Source organism: Acomys russatus, chromosome 6 (genome assembly GCF_903995435.1).
Source record: "Acomys russatus chromosome 6, mAcoRus1.1, whole genome shotgun sequence".
NCBI classification, from domain to species: Eukaryota; Metazoa; Chordata; class Mammalia; order Rodentia; family Muridae; genus Acomys; species Acomys russatus.
This window is the reverse complement of record NC_067142.1, coordinates 86,315,921-86,333,440: the sequence shown is the minus strand read 5'-3', so window position 1 is coordinate 86,333,440 and position 17,520 is coordinate 86,315,921. Positions and strand designations below refer to the sequence as shown.

Sequence of the window (17,520 nt, the reverse complement as noted above, 5' to 3'; positions counted from 1 at the left end):
ATGCCACTGGAAGCTGGTGATGCGGAAGTCAGCGGAAGACGACGGGTTTTGTGCGACCTGCCTGCCGGCAGACAGCGGCTTTCATGTAACCCCCTCATCGGCACCACTGTTTCCCCACGGCCAGCTTTGGAGGACGAGGGGGGTGTTCTATTCATCTTAATGGACAGACTTTAAATGCAACAGAGTTAACAGCTGAAGCTTCCGGAGACCATTCACAGGCATGCAGAGAGGCGTTGAGGGCGGCAGGAAGGGATACACTCAAGTGGCAAGAATGAGGGTGTGCTACTCTGAAAATCTTCACGCTACGTGGAAGTCAGGGCCGAAACGTCAGTGTCTCTTCAGAGTTATTAGGAAGTTTGGATGTTTTCTGGCCCATCTTCTTCCCAGGACACACACTCTGTTGTACCTCGCAGAAGGAGTAGTTATGTACAGATGTGAAAAGAGCTTAGAGATCGTGGCCCACCCTCACCTTGCTACCCTAGTGTGCAGACGAGAGTTCTCTGAAGCTTAGGGAGATGTAGTTCATCACAGCCAGACAGAGACAGAGGCCAGGTCCCACTTCAAGGGGTCTGCACTTGCTAAAGTATTCTCAGAGCACAATTCATGAAGAAAAAAAAAAGCCTCGTGTGCTGTTTGGGTGACAGTGGTCCTCATAGGCTCATATGTTTGAATGCTTGGTCCTCAGTATGACAGTGGAGTCAGGCTTTGAAGTTTCTAAAGCCCACGTCATTTCCCCGTTGGCCCGCTGTGCCTAGTGCTGCGGATCATATGTGAGAGCTCAGCTATTGATCCAGCACGTTGCTTACCCGTCCGCTCCACGTTCCCATCACGATGGCCATGGACTCTAACCCTCTGAAGCTGAAGCCTCAAATAAACCCTTTATTGTATAAGCTGCCTTGGTCAGGGTGTCTTAGCATAGCTATAGAAAATTTTCCCAAGAAGCATTATATTCAAAAAGAGTCCTTTGGAAAGTTAGCTTCGGACATCTGTGATAGATAAACATCACCATTTTTGCTATGCACCAAGGACATTTAACCTTGAATTTATCATTTCCTAAACACTAGAACAACTTGGTGTGTGGCCTAGGACACTGAGGAGCCTTCAGTAGGCAACACTTAGCAGCTTTGTAGCTGGTGAGGCTGCTTCTTGGTTTCATTTGTTGCCCGTGACCTCCTGTGGCCTTCTGTGACTTTCTGTGACCTCACATGACCTCTGGAGCCCCTAACACTACTGCCTGGGCCTTTGCTTCGATTGTGAGTCCATCTCTCAAAAGCTTCTCTCAAAGGCTCATCAAATTAATTTCTGTGTCACAGATAACAAAGTTGGACAGTTTGTCTCTGACCCCCAGCTCAGCAGACAAGCCTGGGTTCCCACCACACCCGCTGCCGCTTTCCTAGACTCTATGGAGACACCACCACTTGGCACCACTTTGAAAAAAAATCTTTATTTACAATAAATACAACACAACACAGCCCCTTCTGGTACTAGGCAGTGAGTGGTGGGTTTGCTGCTGCCCTGTGTGGTCCTGGCTGCCATCAGGAGAGAAGCCGTCATCCTGGCGGCCCCATTGTCTGTTTCCTCCTACGTGTCCACTCCCCTTCCACCTGAGACTCAGATGTGTCTCAAGCCTTGGTCTTCTCCCCCAGTCTTTGTGGTGCTGGCCTGGCCCCTCCTGTGTGCTTCCTTAGCCAGTGTGCCCCACTCTGGCATCCCTTCGCCCTCTCCAGCTCCCAGAGCCCCTTTCTTTCGGTTGCTGCGGCCAGCAAGGCAGGACCCTTGTCTGAGAGTCGGTCTCATCTTGCTGTGCTGTGACTGGCACCTGCTCTCCAGACACCAAAGGAGGAAGAGTGGGAAAATCACTGCTGAATCTCCTCAAAGTTGGTTCTTCCCCAAACTGCTGACTTTTCTTTTAATTGCTCAGGTACTTGTTAGAGAGTTTTGTTTCAGTGTGGTGTGGTTCAAACCATCTCTCTTTATGGTAAATGTAACACAATGTAGCCATGTGACAGAGTACTCAGTACTCAGTACCCAGTACTCAGTACTCTGTCACAGCAGAACCAGAGCTTTCTACTTATTTTTAATTATCCTTAATGTGTGTGCATGTGTGTGCATGTCGGTGTGTGCATGTGTGTGTGTCTGTATACATGTGTGTGTGTGGTGTATGAGTGTCAGTGTGAGTGTGGGTGCACATGTATGTGTTTGTGTGTGTTAGAGACCAGAGGTCATCAACCTTGGGTGTCATTCTCAGGAGCTGTTGACTTGCATTTTGAGACAGTCTCTTGCTGGCCTGAAGCTGTCCAGCTGGTGAGCTTGGGTTACCAGCAACCCTAGGGATTCCCCTGTCTCCACCCACCTAGTGCTGGGATCACAGGCGTAAACTACGAAGGCATGTTTTTGGTCCTTGAGGAACTGGGCTCAGGTCTTCATGCTTTCATAATGAGGTTTTGTTTTGTTTTGGTTTGGTTTTGGTTTTGGTTTTTTTCTCCCTGGGTATCTTAATTAGGGTTTCTGTTACTGCAGTGAAACGCCATGACAAAAAAGCAAGCTGGGCCTAAAAGCTGGCTTACACTTCCACATTGCTGTTCATCACTGAAGAAGTCAGGACAGGAACTCAAGCAGGGCAGGAACCTGGAGACAGGAGCTGAGGCAGAGGCCATGGAGGGTGCTGCTTCCTGGCTTGCTCCTTGTGGCTTGCTCAGCCTGCTTTCCTGTAGAACCCAGGGCCACCAGCCCAGGGTGGCACCACACACAGTGAGCTGTGCCCAACCCAACAGTCACTAAGAAAATACCTTACAGGTCTGCCTATGACCCCATCTTATGGCTACATTTTCTTATTTGAAGCTTCCTCCTCTCAGACGGCTTTAGCTTGTATCAAGCAGACATGCCAGGATACTGGGCCATGTCTCCAAACGCCAAGCATGCTTGGTTATTATTACTGGAGTATTTTTTGACCTGGACTTAAAAGCCAGTCTGTGAAAACTCTTGACTATAGTAAGACATGTTATAACACTTAAAACAAAAGCTCCCAAGTCAGGCGTGGTGGCGCACGCCTTCAATCCCAGCACTCGGGAGGCAGAGGCAGGTGAATCACTGTGAGTTCGAGGCCAGCCTGGTCTACAAAGCGAGTCCAGGACAGCCAAGGCTACACAGAGAGACCCTGTCTTGAAAAACAAAACAAAAGAACAAAACAAAACAGCAACAAAACCTCCCCACTTGCTCCCAGACCTGGCCTCTGGCTTTGGGGAGGTCAGGTCATCCTTTCCCACCATCTGACATCTTCTCACTGTGTGATCTGCCTCCATCCTCTTAGGTCTGATCAAGAGGCTGTGAACACAGTCCTTAGCCCTGGGTCAATCGCTGAGAGACAAAGGCCCCAAGATAAGGAGGCATTGAGTTCTATTTTTTTTTCCTTTATGGAAAGAGTAATATCTCTTGTATTTCCCTTGAAAATGTGTCACATCATAATGAGGAACATTTTAAAGTAACAGAAAAGAAAGAAAAATGACCTGTGATCTCAGAGCACAGAGATGACCACTTCCTGCCTTACAGAAATGCATCTTTATCTTCAGTTTGCAAATTTTCTGTAATATCAACTGTGGACTGTAAAAATGATTATGAGCCCAAACTCTAAATGAAATGTCTTGTTGAATATTTAAAATAACATTGAGGAATTTAATAACAAGCTGGCCTTATCTACACATCTCCAGTTTGCTCATTATTTCTAAAACAACAAAAAAAAGTAATATCCCATGTGTTCCAATTTTAGGTAAAAATTTCATAAGCCCCCACCCCCACCCTCTGTGGACCAAAGTATTGGGTGGTTATTATTAGCTTTCTAAGACTGTCAAGGCAAAACTGGACAACTAGAAGTTAGACAACAGCACTGAAGGCTACACAGCCACCACCAAACCTTAGGAAGGCTGCTGTCTTTGAGAGTTGAGAGTTGAGAGTCTGGGTGGATCTTTCTCATCCTTCCCAGCATAGGTGGTGTCTTTCCGTCCTCCATGTCAGTCTTGGTGGTGTCTGTCCATCCTTGGTGTCTGTCTGTCCATCTTTGGCATCCTTGGCCTTCAGCTGCATCTCTTCGGACTAGTCTCACCACATGCCACTTTCTCCGCCTTTCTGTCCCTGAGTCTCTTTTTCCTCCTTACAAGCAAGGCTGCCTTCTTGGCTCTAGAGACTTCTAGTGGAGAATGGCTCAACTTAGCCTGGTTTCCTCTGAGGACGCCCCTCCTCCAGCCCCCAGTCACATTCTGAGGTCAGGAGTCATACGGCCTGCCCCTTCCTGTCCCTTTCTTACCCACTGGCCACTTTCTTCTACCCAGGGAGCTGGTCAATAGCTGTGTGCAGCTCGTTTGTAGGCGGCCCTGTGCAGAGCTGTGGTGGCTCCGTAGGCTTCTGTGGGTCCCAGTCCCATGGCACTGAAGGAAGAGTTCTCATGAGTCGCGTTGGTTTTGCTTCTTGGCTGCTGGTGGCCTCCAAACTCCAGCCTTCCTTCCCCTGTCCCACCTCTGAGCAGACCACTCAAAGGAATGTTGCTCTTCCCGCCCTCCTCTTCCACCCCTTCCCTCCCCTCCTCCACCCCTGCACTTGTGCTTTGGGGAAGTTCCCGCCATGGGAATCTAGCTGTCAGCTCACAGCCCCAGTGAGGAGAGAGCCTCTTGCTCCTCCTTCAGCTCACGTGGCCACTTCTCCACAAAGCCTCATTGTAAGGGAGGCAGCCCTGGGGCAGCTTCTCGGGTTCTTTGTTTCTAGGTAATGGCATATCTTCTTCCCCAACATCAGAGCTGCTTTCGCAACCACAAATAAAAATGTTAAAGTCAACTGAGTGCTGCCTGAAGACCCTCCTGTGACCATGCAGCCACCAAATGCTTCCTGTAGGGGAGTTGCAGCCATGCGTGCATTGCCCAGGTCTTCCTGCTCGGTCCCAGCAGCCTTTGCTTCTCTCTCTTCTGCCATCAGTCAGCTCTGGACTTAGTCATTGGCTGAGGTTTTAAACTTTGCTCTCGACACTGAGCCTGCTAATTTCACTGCTATTTAGTTGTTAATCCCTAGACCCCGAATTGACCCTCACTCGTGTCAAAGCTGACTGATTTTGTAGCTCACTGCATGCATTTCCAACATCTCTATAGAGAAATTAGTGGCCATGTGTATTGTATGCATGATAACATACAGTGTAAGATTAATCTGAAAATTGCACAGAAGCCTGAGCGTGCATTGTGCAAAATGCAAGCACAGGTTGTCTTAGACACTGGGCACATCTGAGTTAACATGCCCACATGTAGGAACTGAAAGAAATCTAGGGTTCAATTCAAATGATGCCAGGATGGAGCCTTTGGAAAAAAACACTCCAGTCTAAGTGTAATGATTTTGTAATTTATTCAGATTCAGGCATCCAGAACTCTTTAATTTCATGTTAAATAACCCAATTGGTATGTGTGAAAACAGCTTTATGTAATTTGAAGCCTTGGAATTGGCCCAACTGTATAAGATTGGCTTCCACAAATGCTTAAGGAGGGTAAAATGGACAAATACAATGTAGTGTCTATTTGGGCTGTTTATTCAACTCTAGTGTGTAAGGCAAGAGGCTATCCTTGAGTTAAGGGGCTATCCTCAAGTACAAGGGGGCTATCCTTGGGTACAAGACTATCTGCAGTTTGGAATCTTGTCCTGATTCCCACACAGACACCCTTTTCCCCTAAGTCTAAGCTCAGAAATAGGGACTCCTGGCATAAAACCACCTCAAAACAAGCCCAGCTCCGCAGAACCCCGGACGCACATGGAACCCTGGCTGAGAAAGAGGACCAAAAGTTCTCAGACAGCCTGAGCCACATAATGCCATCTGCCCTGGACACAGCTTGGCAGCTGTGCTTGCCCAGCACCTGCAAAGCTGTGGGCCCCATCCCAGCATAGACGGCAGGGGCAGGACAGGCCTGAGGGGTCAGGCCAAGGCAGCTGCAGGGCCTGAACACGCACAGTAAGGAGAAATGCTGGAACCACACGTAGCTGCGGCTGCAGTAGAGTGGGTAAAGTCAGTAAAACAGACGGCCCAGGGCGCCAGTGCCCAGCGCCAGCTAACGGAGGGCTCAGCAAGCTTGTGGACACCAGGGCTCTTTTCACTGTCTGCGATGAGAGTATGAGACAGAAGCTGCCTCCATCCCTGGAAACGAGGATCGCTCTTTCTTCCTCCTGGCTTCTCATTCTAGAGCAGTGGCTCTCAACCCGTGGGTCGTGCCCCCTTTGGCAAACCTCTATCTCCAACAATATTTACATTATGATTAATAACAGTAGTGAAATTACAACTATGAAGTATCAATAAAAATAATTTTATGCTTGGGGTCACCACAGCATGAGGAACTGTATTAAGGGTCTCAGCATCAGGAAGGTTGAGAACCACTGTCTTAGAGGCTCTGCTGTGGCGGGCGTGGTAAGCTCATAAAAGGGTTGGGCTATCTGTGCATTCCAGAGTTTAACAGGAAGAAGCGAAATATACTTTTACTGAAAGAACAAATATAGGGCCAGGGAGACGCTTAGTGGTAAAGGTGCTTGCTGAATAAGCATGAGTTTAGACACCATGTAAAAGCCAGGCGGGGCCACAGAGCTGAAAGCCCAGTGCTGGGTGTGTGGAGTCTGAGTGGGGGAAGCAGAAAAAGGTGGGTCACTCTGGACGGCCAGCCTAGTTGAAAAGTGACGAGCGTGCGTCTCAAGGGAACCAGGGAGCGATGGAGAATGCATTTTGTCACGTTTCTGTTGCTCTGATAAGCACCTTGGCCAAGGCAACTTACAGAGGGAAGAGTTCATTCACGGCAACTCCAACACCATCAGAGCGGGGTGTTTACGGAGGTCTAACCTGTGAAAACAGAGAGCATGCTGGGCGCATTAAGCAGAAGAGGTTTAATGCAAGCGGAGGTCCTCAGGCCTGATGCACACACCTCTGACAGGGCCCTAGCCATCATGCCTCACCAGTGACCTGGGATGCTGAGACCCCAGGAAGAGAGCTCTGAAGAGGCTGGACTCACAGATGGCAACAGGCAGCCCATCCCTCCCCCTTCCTCCTCACTTGCTCAGAGTGGAGGAGCAGAACAGCTTAGTGACAGGGCCAGGGCCATTTGCACAGACACTCATGTAGGCACCCCCAGAAAGCCTGGAGCTCAGAGCTAAGAGAGCCGGCCCTTCAGCTTGCTCCTGGTGGCTCCCAGGGTAGGGCTTGGATGGTAGTAATAGAAACTGGACCATGGGAGCTGTAGTTGGGAGGCCCCGGCCACTTTGATCCTGGACATGACAGGGGTGTAGGAGAGGCTGACTCACTCACTACAGCCACAGACTGGCTCTGACTGACAGAGGACCTAGTGTGCAGAGCTGGGGGAATGATGGCAGAGCTCGATACAGGCTTCAGGGGCGGAGCTCTAACCATGTCTCAATCAGTGGAAGGGATGGGTAGATGGGAGAGAGGAGGAGGCAGGAGCGAGAGAAGGGGGCTCCGTTTCCTCGCTGGCCAGCCTGAGGTCTGAAAACAGCAGCATACAGCCTCTCCTGCCTGGCTCATGTGACCTCCTTCTGAGTTTATGATGCTGTAGCTGTTTTGATTTCCCCACTTAATAAATAATTAGAAGCAGCAGAGACTCAAGCTGCTCTGGCTGGCAGCGGCTCTGCACACGCGTTCCAGCTGTGCCACCCGCAGCACTGTGCTCGGCCATCATAGCCGGTCCTGACGAGGCAGCGAGCCCTGGGCCTACCTCGGCTGTGGCATCTGTCCGCTCCGACTCAGCGCCTTGGCCTCGCTCTCCTGGGGTGAACAGCGGCAGAACACCCTCCAGGTCGGCATAGTGATGGCTTCTCTAAGGAGGCAGCTTCAGGCTGGAGTGGAGTGAAGCGAGGGTGGGACCAGACAATCCCAGGAAAAGGAAACTGAATGAATGAGGAAATGCCCAGGCTTAGAGTTTGCTCCTCACCACACTGATGCTGGTGATGGCCCAGTGGGGCTCACTCGGCCTAGGCAGGGCTCTCCTACTGAGCCACGCCCCTTAGCCCTTCAATCTCACTCTCAACTGAAGGTCCGCCTTCAAAGTATGCCCCCACTGTCACACTACCTCGTAAAGGTCCCGCAACCTCTCCAAACACCCACTGAGGACCAAGTATTCAGATACAGGAGACTGCAAGGACCATTTCTCATTCAGACCACACATTCATGGAAATCACCAAGATGGGGAACCACTGGGGGAGAGGGGGTGGAAGAAGGGACAGTGTGGTATTTGCATTTTCAGTGTTGCAGTCGAGACCCCCCCTAGAGACTGTTAGTCCAGAAGAGAATGGAGTGGGGAAAGCCTATCAAAGGACCATGGCTCCTGTTTCCTGGCTCCTGTATAGCCTGCTGCTCTATCATAGCCTCCCATTTCCTGGCTCCAGTATAGTCCACGGCTCTATCATGGCCTCCCGTTTCCTGGCTCCAGTATAGTCCACGGCTCTATCATGGCCTCCCATTTCCTGGCTCCAGTATAGTCCACGGCTCTATCATGGCCTCCCATTTCCTGGCTCCAGTATAGTCCACGGCTCTATCATGGCCTCCCGTTTCCTGGCTCCAGTATAGTCCACGGCTCTATCATGGCCTCCCGTTTCCTGGCTCCAGTATAGTCCACGGCTCTATCATGGCCTCCTGTTTCCTGGCTCCTGTATAGCCTGCTGCTCTATCAGTAACGGCGTTGTACCTGAGGGCCTCCTACTCTAACCCACAAGCTAACCCAGGCCGTTTCCATCCAGTCCTCCACATCTTGTGAGGCCTCTGCCTGTGGCCAGCTGCCTCTAGTCCGGATGCCCAGCAGAGCAGTGATGGACAGGAAAGCTGTGTGTGGCAGCTGCAGCTTGCTCAGTGTTTGCCCTGCTGAGGGTCCAGCTGATCCCAAGTCCATCTGGCCTATATGTTAGAGCTGCCAGAAGGATCCTGGGATGGACAGTGTGTATATGTCCCAGATGGAGCCTAGGATCCAGTGGCATGTGCCTGCTGTCCCCAGCAGACCCACCCTTGGGGCCACCACACTGAGGGGAACACACTGTTCTTCAGGCTTTGTAGATGCATGAACTTCTTCCTGTGTCCTCTGAGAAAGGTGTGAGTCACCACCTCCTATGTCATCACTGGTCTAAACTCTTTACTAAGACACTGCCTGTCTTCTGTCACAGCTTGCTGGAGCGCCACCTTCTGTCTGACACGGGACTCCTGTCGGCCTGAGCCTTGGCATGCCACCATGTTTGTAACTGGTCTTGTTCATAGGCCTGAGCTCTTTGAAGCCAGAGAGTATCTGGAGGGGTCAGCTAGTTCCCTCTACTTGTCTCCGCCCTGCCCCACCACCCCAGACAAACGCCTGTCTTGGTTACTTGAGAGGTGTCTGCATGGCCTGAAAGCTGTATCCTGAGGATCAGGGTGCTCGCCTTCACTGAGAGGTTAAGAGACTGCTTGTGACCCACCCCTGCCCGCTGGCCCTGCCTCTGCCTTCTGGAGTGACATAGGATAAGTCTGATTCCCTTTAGCCTTTATCCACTTGGGACATTGGCTCACACACACCTACATGAGGTTCCTTCTAGACTCGAAAGTGGTGTGCCTGTAACAGTGTCTCTTGGTCAGCACACCTCAGCTCTCTCAGCCTGCACAGCATCTGCTTCCCTGCTGTCAAGCTAAATGGCCCTCCTAGTCCCCATTTCCCAAGATGACAGCAGCGGGGACCTTGGCTCCTGTCCAGGTCCAGTGCCTGTGTCCACTCATGATCCCACATGGCTATGTGATCTGAGACTCCTAGGGAAGTGGGGTCCCTAGGGAAGGACGCCTACGGCAGCAGAAACCTCTGTGACTGTCAGCAGAGCCCTTGGTCTTTGGGGTGCATGGCTTGGATGGGAGGGCCCTGCACTGGACAGTGACATAAGAACCTTTGCTCCACCCCTGGGGAGTTATGATGCACTTTGAGGAGAGAGGGTGCCTGGGGCCTGTCCTGGTCCCAGCTGCCTCTTCAAACCCGTGCAAGTGTCATCATAAGTAGCTGCAGCCTTTGACAAGCAGTGAGAGGACAGGCTGGTCATGGTGCCCCCAGCATCACAGTCCCTGAGCCTGGACACTGTCCTTACCTCTGCCCCTCCCATCCCTGAGAGGCCTCTCCCAAACACCATTTGTAGACATGGGACCCACATTTTTCTGAGCTGATCTGGACACATTCTGGAATTCTCCTTTTGAGAGAGGCAAAGGCAGCTTCAGTTCTGATCTGCATTGATGAGGTCAACCAGTGACTCAGACTCCCCCAGGAAAACCACAGTCAGCCTGCCATTAGCCAGATGGCAGAGGAGGGCAGGAGAGAGCCATGATGGTGTTGCCAAGCCCAGTTACCATTCCTGGATTAAAAGCAGTGGCTGCTGGGAGAGAGAGCTCTCCTCTGTGAACTCCATCCTGTTTCTTAATGTACCTGTGAGCAAAGCTGACTCCTGAAGATGCAGTAAGTGGGCTGGTGAAGTGAGAACACGGTGTCTTTGACAGCAGGTGGGAACGTGTCCTTGCTTGTCCCAGTGGCTGCCTCAGTTCCCAGCCCACTGTGGTGCTGAGAGCTCTAGGATACTGCTGCTGCTGCTGCTGCTGCTGCTGCTGCTGGTGGTGGTGGTGGTGGTGATGGTGGGGGTAGGGGTGGTAGGGGTGGTGATGGTGGTGGGTGTGGGTGGTGGTGATGATGCAGGGAGCATGCTCTTCTGTTTGTCCCAGAATTCAAGTCGAGCCACTTGAACTCTTTAACAGCTGCGGTAGGCATGGGACATGTCAGCTGCACTTGCCGGCACCCCTTTCCAGATGTACACTCGGTTCCAGTGGTGCTTTGCTCCCTCTCTAGAACTTTCTGGAGGTCGCCTGGCAGTGATAGGAGTTGGCAGGGTTGTCTTGGCTGTGTCTAGGTCGTCACGCTCAGCACACAGTAGGCTTTTCTCTCCCAGGCTGACCCACAAGTACAGATGGTGCCTGGACCATGGATGTTTTTTGTCTGTGGACTACATCCCATGGTCTGGGGAACAGGCAGAGTGGATGGACGATGTGGGGTCTGGCTTGGGTGCTTTGCATTTTCAGTTACCTGGAGTGGGGACTTGCAGCTTCCTAAGTGAGAACTGTAAGTTAGGGCTGTATCTGTTCCTCCAGCTCCATTTTACCATGCATGTCTGGGAAGGGAAGAAGGAAGGCCATTTCTCACTCCTCAGGAAAAAGCTGTGTGCGCACATACATGTAGAGACCACACCCCAAAGCTAAGCCCCTTTCTTTTCAGCAGATGTTTATTGCCGGTCAGCAAGCTCTAGGGATCCTATTGCCTGTCCCCTAGCACTGGGGTCACAGACACCGTGACTGGGGATATAACTCAAGTCCTCCAACTTGTACAGCATACGTTGTACGCACTAAGCCGTCTCCTCAGCTCCCATCTGTGGGATCCTTCTGAGAACTCAGCTGACTGTGATTGACCTCAGCCCAAACCTATATTAAAAGGGAAATTCTAGAAACAATTAGTAAGTTTCTGGCTGTGGATCTCTCTGAGAACCATGATGAAATGGTATCGTCCTAACCCTATCCCGCCCTGTGCATGAATCGCCTCTCTGGCCAGTATGTCCACACTGGGCTATTGTCACTGGCTCAGTGACCCATCAACCAAGTGGCCCCATGACCCACCAATCAGCAATAGCTTACTGCTATAGCACAGGCCTCTGCCATTCACCTCCTTCGTCTTAGCACGTAAGCCTTGTATCATCCCCCACTGGCCCAAGATGAAGGATTCTAACAGAGAGAGACCACGGCCACAGGACGTTGTCACATTGCTATCGGTCTTTGGTCTTTGTCTCTGACTATGCTTGGCTTATAGTTCTACTGTGTTGCTCCCATGTATGTAGAAGAAAGCCCGCTGCCCCGGCAGCCACTGGTCTTGACAGGTGTGTACAGATGAGGATGGGCACACAAAGCCCATCCCTCCCCCTTCCTCCTCCCTTGCTCAGAGTGGAGGAGCAGAACAGCTTAGTGACAGGGCCAGGGTCATTTGCACAGACACTCATGTAGGCACCCCCAGAAAGCCTGGAGCTCAGAGCTAAGAGAGCCGGCCTTCTGTGTCAGGAGGCAGCTTTCCGCCGCTCATTTGCCAGGCAGGCAATACCCGCCGCTTGGCTGTGGATTAGCAATGAGGCTGTATGGGCAGCTCAGGAGGAGGAGGAGCAGCTGAGAAAGCCTTGGCAGGATGGTCTCGGCCACAGAGGCTGGACAGCCTTGGCCGCAGTGGCTGGACTGGCAACAAGTGCTAGGGACAGTTTCTTGGGAAGCAAGCGCCCCACCCTGTTTGCTGGAAAGAGAGGATGTGTTTGTAGGCCCCGCCTCCTGCTTTCAAGTCAGAGTGAGGATAAGAGGCTCTGGCGCAGTCTTCCCTGTTCTTTGATGTCACATGAAACAATTTTAGTTTGTGGGGGCGAGTGCTTTAGTAAGCGCCTGCTGCTTGTGTGGGGAGCTGGGACAGGATGAGGAATGCACAGAGGTTGACTTCATCAGGATGTGAAATTGACTGTGAACAAGGTGATTTATATAGGCCGCTATGGGTGCTGTTTCAAACAGACACACAGCGCCCTAGCAAGACACTCCTGCTTAGAACCGGCAGCGCCTTGAGGGGTCCCAGCGCCCTTGATCCATCTCCCAGCTAACACTGCTGGGGGGGGGGCGGTGTCAGGCCACAGCAAGAGCCAAGGGACTGTGGGTCCCAGCGCCCTTGCTCCATCTCCCAGCTGACGCTGCTGGGTCGGGGGGGGGGGGGGAGGTGTCAGGCCACAGCAAGAGCCAGGGGACTGTGACTTTGACAGTGCTGCCAAAGGGCCCCTGAGCGCCTGGATGAGCCCTTCACTCCACAGACAGAGTCCGGCAGTAATGGAGGAGCAGGGCGCAGGAGTGAGAGCTCACCACACTTGGTCTGTCCCCTTCCTCTTGCAGTGAAGGCCCCACGGACAGGTGTGCCCACGAGAATTAATGATAACGAATGTCTGAAGAGGCAAGATGTGGTGGTTTCTGTGGCTCTTGCCAGGGACCTTGGGCACCTGGGGTCAGGGAATAGCTTGGGATTTAAAGGGGGAGAGGCTAGGCTGGGGGGTAAGGTGAGGCTAAGAGGCAAGGCTAGGCTGGGAGGCCGGCCTGCTTGGAGCCTGGGGCCTGCTGTAACCTGAAGTGAGCAGTGCATCCCTGCCCTGCAGCCAGGTGCACCATGAAACCACTGCAGTTAACAGTGAGTTGGAAGAGCGGTCTGGCTTCTCCGATCCTTGGTCTTTGTGTGGGTAAGGGATGGGGTGCACACTTTATTGCTGTGAGACTGGACAGAGCTGCCAACAGTTTGAGCTAAAGGAATGCCTGTGTGTAGTCTACTGCTGGACAGCTCTGGCAGAAGCCCTTCCCTCGGCATCCTGGAGTATCTGGAACAAGTATGGCCCCTGCACTCACAACATCCGTGACCCCAAGGAACCTCTTAGAAATGCCCAGTCTTGAGTCTGAGCCTCCTCAGAAGCTGTAGGATGGGGGTCCTGCTGCCTGCCGGTCAGTAGACCTCCCTGACAACATGGATGCAGCCTCTGACCCCCACAAGAACCATTATATGTGTATGTATGCATGTGTGTGTGCATGCGTGTGTGCATGTGTGTGTGCGCGCGCGCACGTGTGTGTGTGTGTGTGTGTGTGTGTGTGTGTGTGTGCGTGTGTGTTTAAGATGAGAGGATAGCAAAGAGACAGGTCTAAAACCTGGGTTTGGGGCCAGCATTATTCTTAGAACCCTAAGAAAGGGCAAGCAGGTTACTCAGAACTCCCATCTGCGCCCCTGTGTGCCTGGAATGGGCACAGATGCGCACACCGCTTTGCGCTTTTCACCTGCCTGTCCCCGGATCGGTAGCCAGCCCTCTGCCGGGAAAAGGCTCCTGCCCCACAGCTTATTAAAGATCTAAATTTAGCCCAGGAGGGAGGGCCTTGGGCTCAAGACCACTTGATGAATGGCTTGTGGGATCTGGCTACAGCAACTGCAGTAAATAGGATTTAAATGAAGCACCTCGCCATTTACCCCCATCCGATCTGAACATCATTAAACACAATATGCTATTGGGAGCTGCACTTTCAACGAAAGCAGTCGTGCCAAGAGGTATTTGAGTAATTAACGGCATGGTGATATTAAACCTTACAGGGAGGGGCAGAGCGAGGCAGGACACCTGTGTTTCTTGAATCCTGAGCTAGCAAATTCAAATAGCACTGAGGCAACAGCTGAGGGAAGAAATGCCTTGCTCTGAACAGAGAGTAAACGATGCAGAGCTGTAAAGATGCTGCTTTTACTAGCTGGCAGGTGTGCCTCTCTTTAACACTGGTGTAGCCTCTCATGTGTTTGCTCAGTACCAGTCCTGAGAGTTCTGCCTGCGGCTGGCCTCAGTGAGAGAGAAGCTGCTTTTTGGCCCCCAAACCCCTCAACCCCCAAGACTGTTGCAGCAGTGGGTCTCTCAGAGAACCTTTGGTGGGTGACCGACAACCCCTGCATCACCCAGCGACTCAGTTAACCTCCCCCCACACGGCGTGGATAGTGCTGACTCGGCTGCGGCGTCAGTCTGTCCTCTGCCAAGTCCCTCTGCAGGGAGAAGAAGGAACATCTATCTGAGAAGCCCCTGTGGAGGAAGTGAGGGCTCTAGGGGCCAGAACTGGGCCCTGACACACTCAGAAGAACCCTTCCTCCCTCCCTGGGAGGATGCAGGACTGAAGACAAAACATTATGTAAAAACCAAATTGTGCTTCCCGCACACTTTGTCTGAGCCCTTGGCCCCTCTGCAGCCTAGGACCAGTCTGTGACTTGGATGTCTGATTGGCGCCTCTGAGGTTTTCATTCTGACGTCATTGAAAACAGTTCGTTCACCATCAAGAGCACCGTCTATGTGTGTGCAGTTGGATGGTGTTTGCCAGCTGTGTGAACATCAGGAACCAGCCTCACTCTCAAATTATAGAATGTTTGCCTGGTGTGACGGTGCACAGGCATGATCCCAGTACTGGGAGGACAAGGCAGTTTGGGGCTAGCCTGAGCTACACAGCAAGGCCTTATCTCAAGCAAGAGATGAAAGGAGAGGGAGAGAGAGGCAGGAGGTGGATGAGGAAGTTAGAGAAACTGCCTCACTGCCCCACACGAGGCTCTCAGTGCCCTTTGTACATGTGCTCCCCTGCCCTAGCTCCCAGTACCCACAGACTGTTCCCATTATAAGTTGGGTTACAATTTATGTAAATGGAATCATTTACTATACATTATTTTATCAAAGACTTCAGCCTTATTTTTTTATTGTAGTAAGTTATATACAACTTAAATATGATTTTAGCTATTTTAAAAATATAGTTCAGGGACATTAAGAACATTTGCCCCTAGAAGCATTGCAGGTGTGGCCTCTGTGTCACATGTTAGAAGACAGCAGAGAGGAGAGAGGCTGTGTCTGTGCTCAGTGTTCTGACCCATGAACATCTGAATGATTAGTGGCCTAACATTCCCTGGAAAGAGCGAGCCAGATGACCGCCAGTCTGGTACCAGGCAGGCCTGGAAGCAATCCCAGGATAGGGAGCAAGCCATAGACCAGAAGAACTCTGCCTGGGATAATGGACCCAGGAGAGATGACCTCCACAAGGGACCACTCGGGTGGGATGGCAAGGAGCAGGCTGGAGATGACTACCAGACTGGTGCCATGGGGCCCAGACAGGAAGCTAGTTTGAGATGACATCAGTCTGGCACCACACAGGCATAGGGGGGTGGGGCATGTGTCAGACCATACCAAGATGACCCTTGCCCAGTGCCATAGTGCACAAGCAGAGAATGACACTCCTGAGACCATCCCTGAGATGACCCCAGACACTCAGAGACCTGGGCCGCCAAGAGGAGCAAGTAAGTGGTGGAGAAACAGAAGAGCAAGAGAAACAGAAGGACATGGGCGCAGTAAAGACAAGCAGAACTGGAGACACAAGGATAGTGAGGAACAGCCTGATGTGAGTAGCCGGTGATGCCACCTGGGACCGTGGTGGGGTCCTGGCCTGTGTTGCCACCGGCAACCACATCTGGGGTTGTGGCCCTGCAGCAGCCAGGGTCTGTTACCACCAAAGGCCAGGCAGATATCCCTGGTCTGGGCTTCCACCCAGGGATATGTTGATGTCTGAGAGCTGTGCATAACAGGCCCCACTCCTCACCTGGGCATTGTGGGACAGCTGGTCCTAGAGGCATGAGAGCAGGAGAGCTGACCCTGCCCCTCACCTGCTGCAGCACTTGGGAGAACAGGCCCTGCACCTCACCTGGGCAACAGGATTGAGCTGGCCCGGCTGCAGGGGTTGGCCCACCCCACCATGCTGCCTCATGCTGGAGTGCACGGAGGGGAGATCCAAAGCTTCAGGATCTCCATGACACAGGGCAACAACAGGATATCCGAGAGGAGTCCCAGTGAAGACCCAGTATCCATAGAGTAGCATAGCCAGGGGCCTTGTACCAGACCGAGTCGTTGCAATGAACGTTTGCAAGCAAAGAAGTGGGGACAAAGGACATACCGTGGGGCACACTGTCACCATTACAGCTTCCACAGTGAGCTTCTTTTTTCTCTGTTGGGGAGAGATTGCAAGGGTGGAAAGTGGGTACAAGGGGAAGGGGAGATGAGTGGGATTGGGGTGCATGATGTAAAATTCACAAAGAAGCAATAAGAAGTTTAAAATTTTTTGCATTGTTATTTGTAGCTGTCATTATTATCCAATCTCTGGGACCTGCTCAGTCTCACAAAATGAAAACTTTGTCTCCATCAAGTACTTCCTGACCCTCTCTCCTTTCAGTCCCTGCTAATGCTACCACAGCGTCTGTGGGACTTACAGACATTGCACTGTGCAGTGAAGCAGGCACAAAGAAACAGACATCTGATCCCATCTACCGGAGGCCCCAGCTACGTTTGTCAGTTTCCTTTCTGTCTGGTGTCTGTGCGTTCGTGCCACATCTCTGGTATCTGCATGTTCATGCCACGTTGTTCATGCCACGTTGTTCATGCCACGTTGCTCATGCCACGTTGTTCATGCCACGTTGCTCACCCGTCTGTGTGGGGGCTCTCTACCTTCGTGAACGTGTTGTGACTCTGTGTGTGCAAACATCTCCTGCAGGTTCTGCTTTGGAGCCTTCAGTCACATATATTGTAACTTATGTTTGATTTGATATCTGGAGGGACATCCATAGTGGTAGCCACAGTGACAGCACCATCTCACCTTACGTGTTATGTGGGAGGCACACTGGTCTGTGAGGATGTGCACGTATGAAATGCCTGTGTGTAGAAGCCAGAGAACAAGCTTGGCTGTCACTGTTTTAAATTTTATGTGTTGGTGTCTTGTCTGACAGCATCTCTGTGTACCACGTGTGTGCCTGGTGTCCACAGAACACCAGAGAGAGCACTGGATCTTCTGGACCTGGAGCTACAGATGATTGTGAGCTGTCACATGGGTGCTGGGAATCAAACCTAGGTCCTCTT

General features: G+C 51.8%; 1 protein-coding gene and 1 non-coding gene across 2 annotated transcripts in view; both read left to right on the top strand.

Moving 5' to 3' along the window:
* Hhat (hedgehog acyltransferase) overlaps positions 1-17,520 on the top strand; it is a 228,083-nt gene that overhangs the window by 205,864 nt on the left and 4,699 nt on the right. The window lies entirely within an intron of this gene.
* Positions 15,397-15,524, top strand: LOC127191226 (small nucleolar RNA SNORA17). The gene has a single exon (XR_007830848.1). It is a non-coding gene; the product is annotated as a small nucleolar RNA SNORA17 (small nucleolar RNA).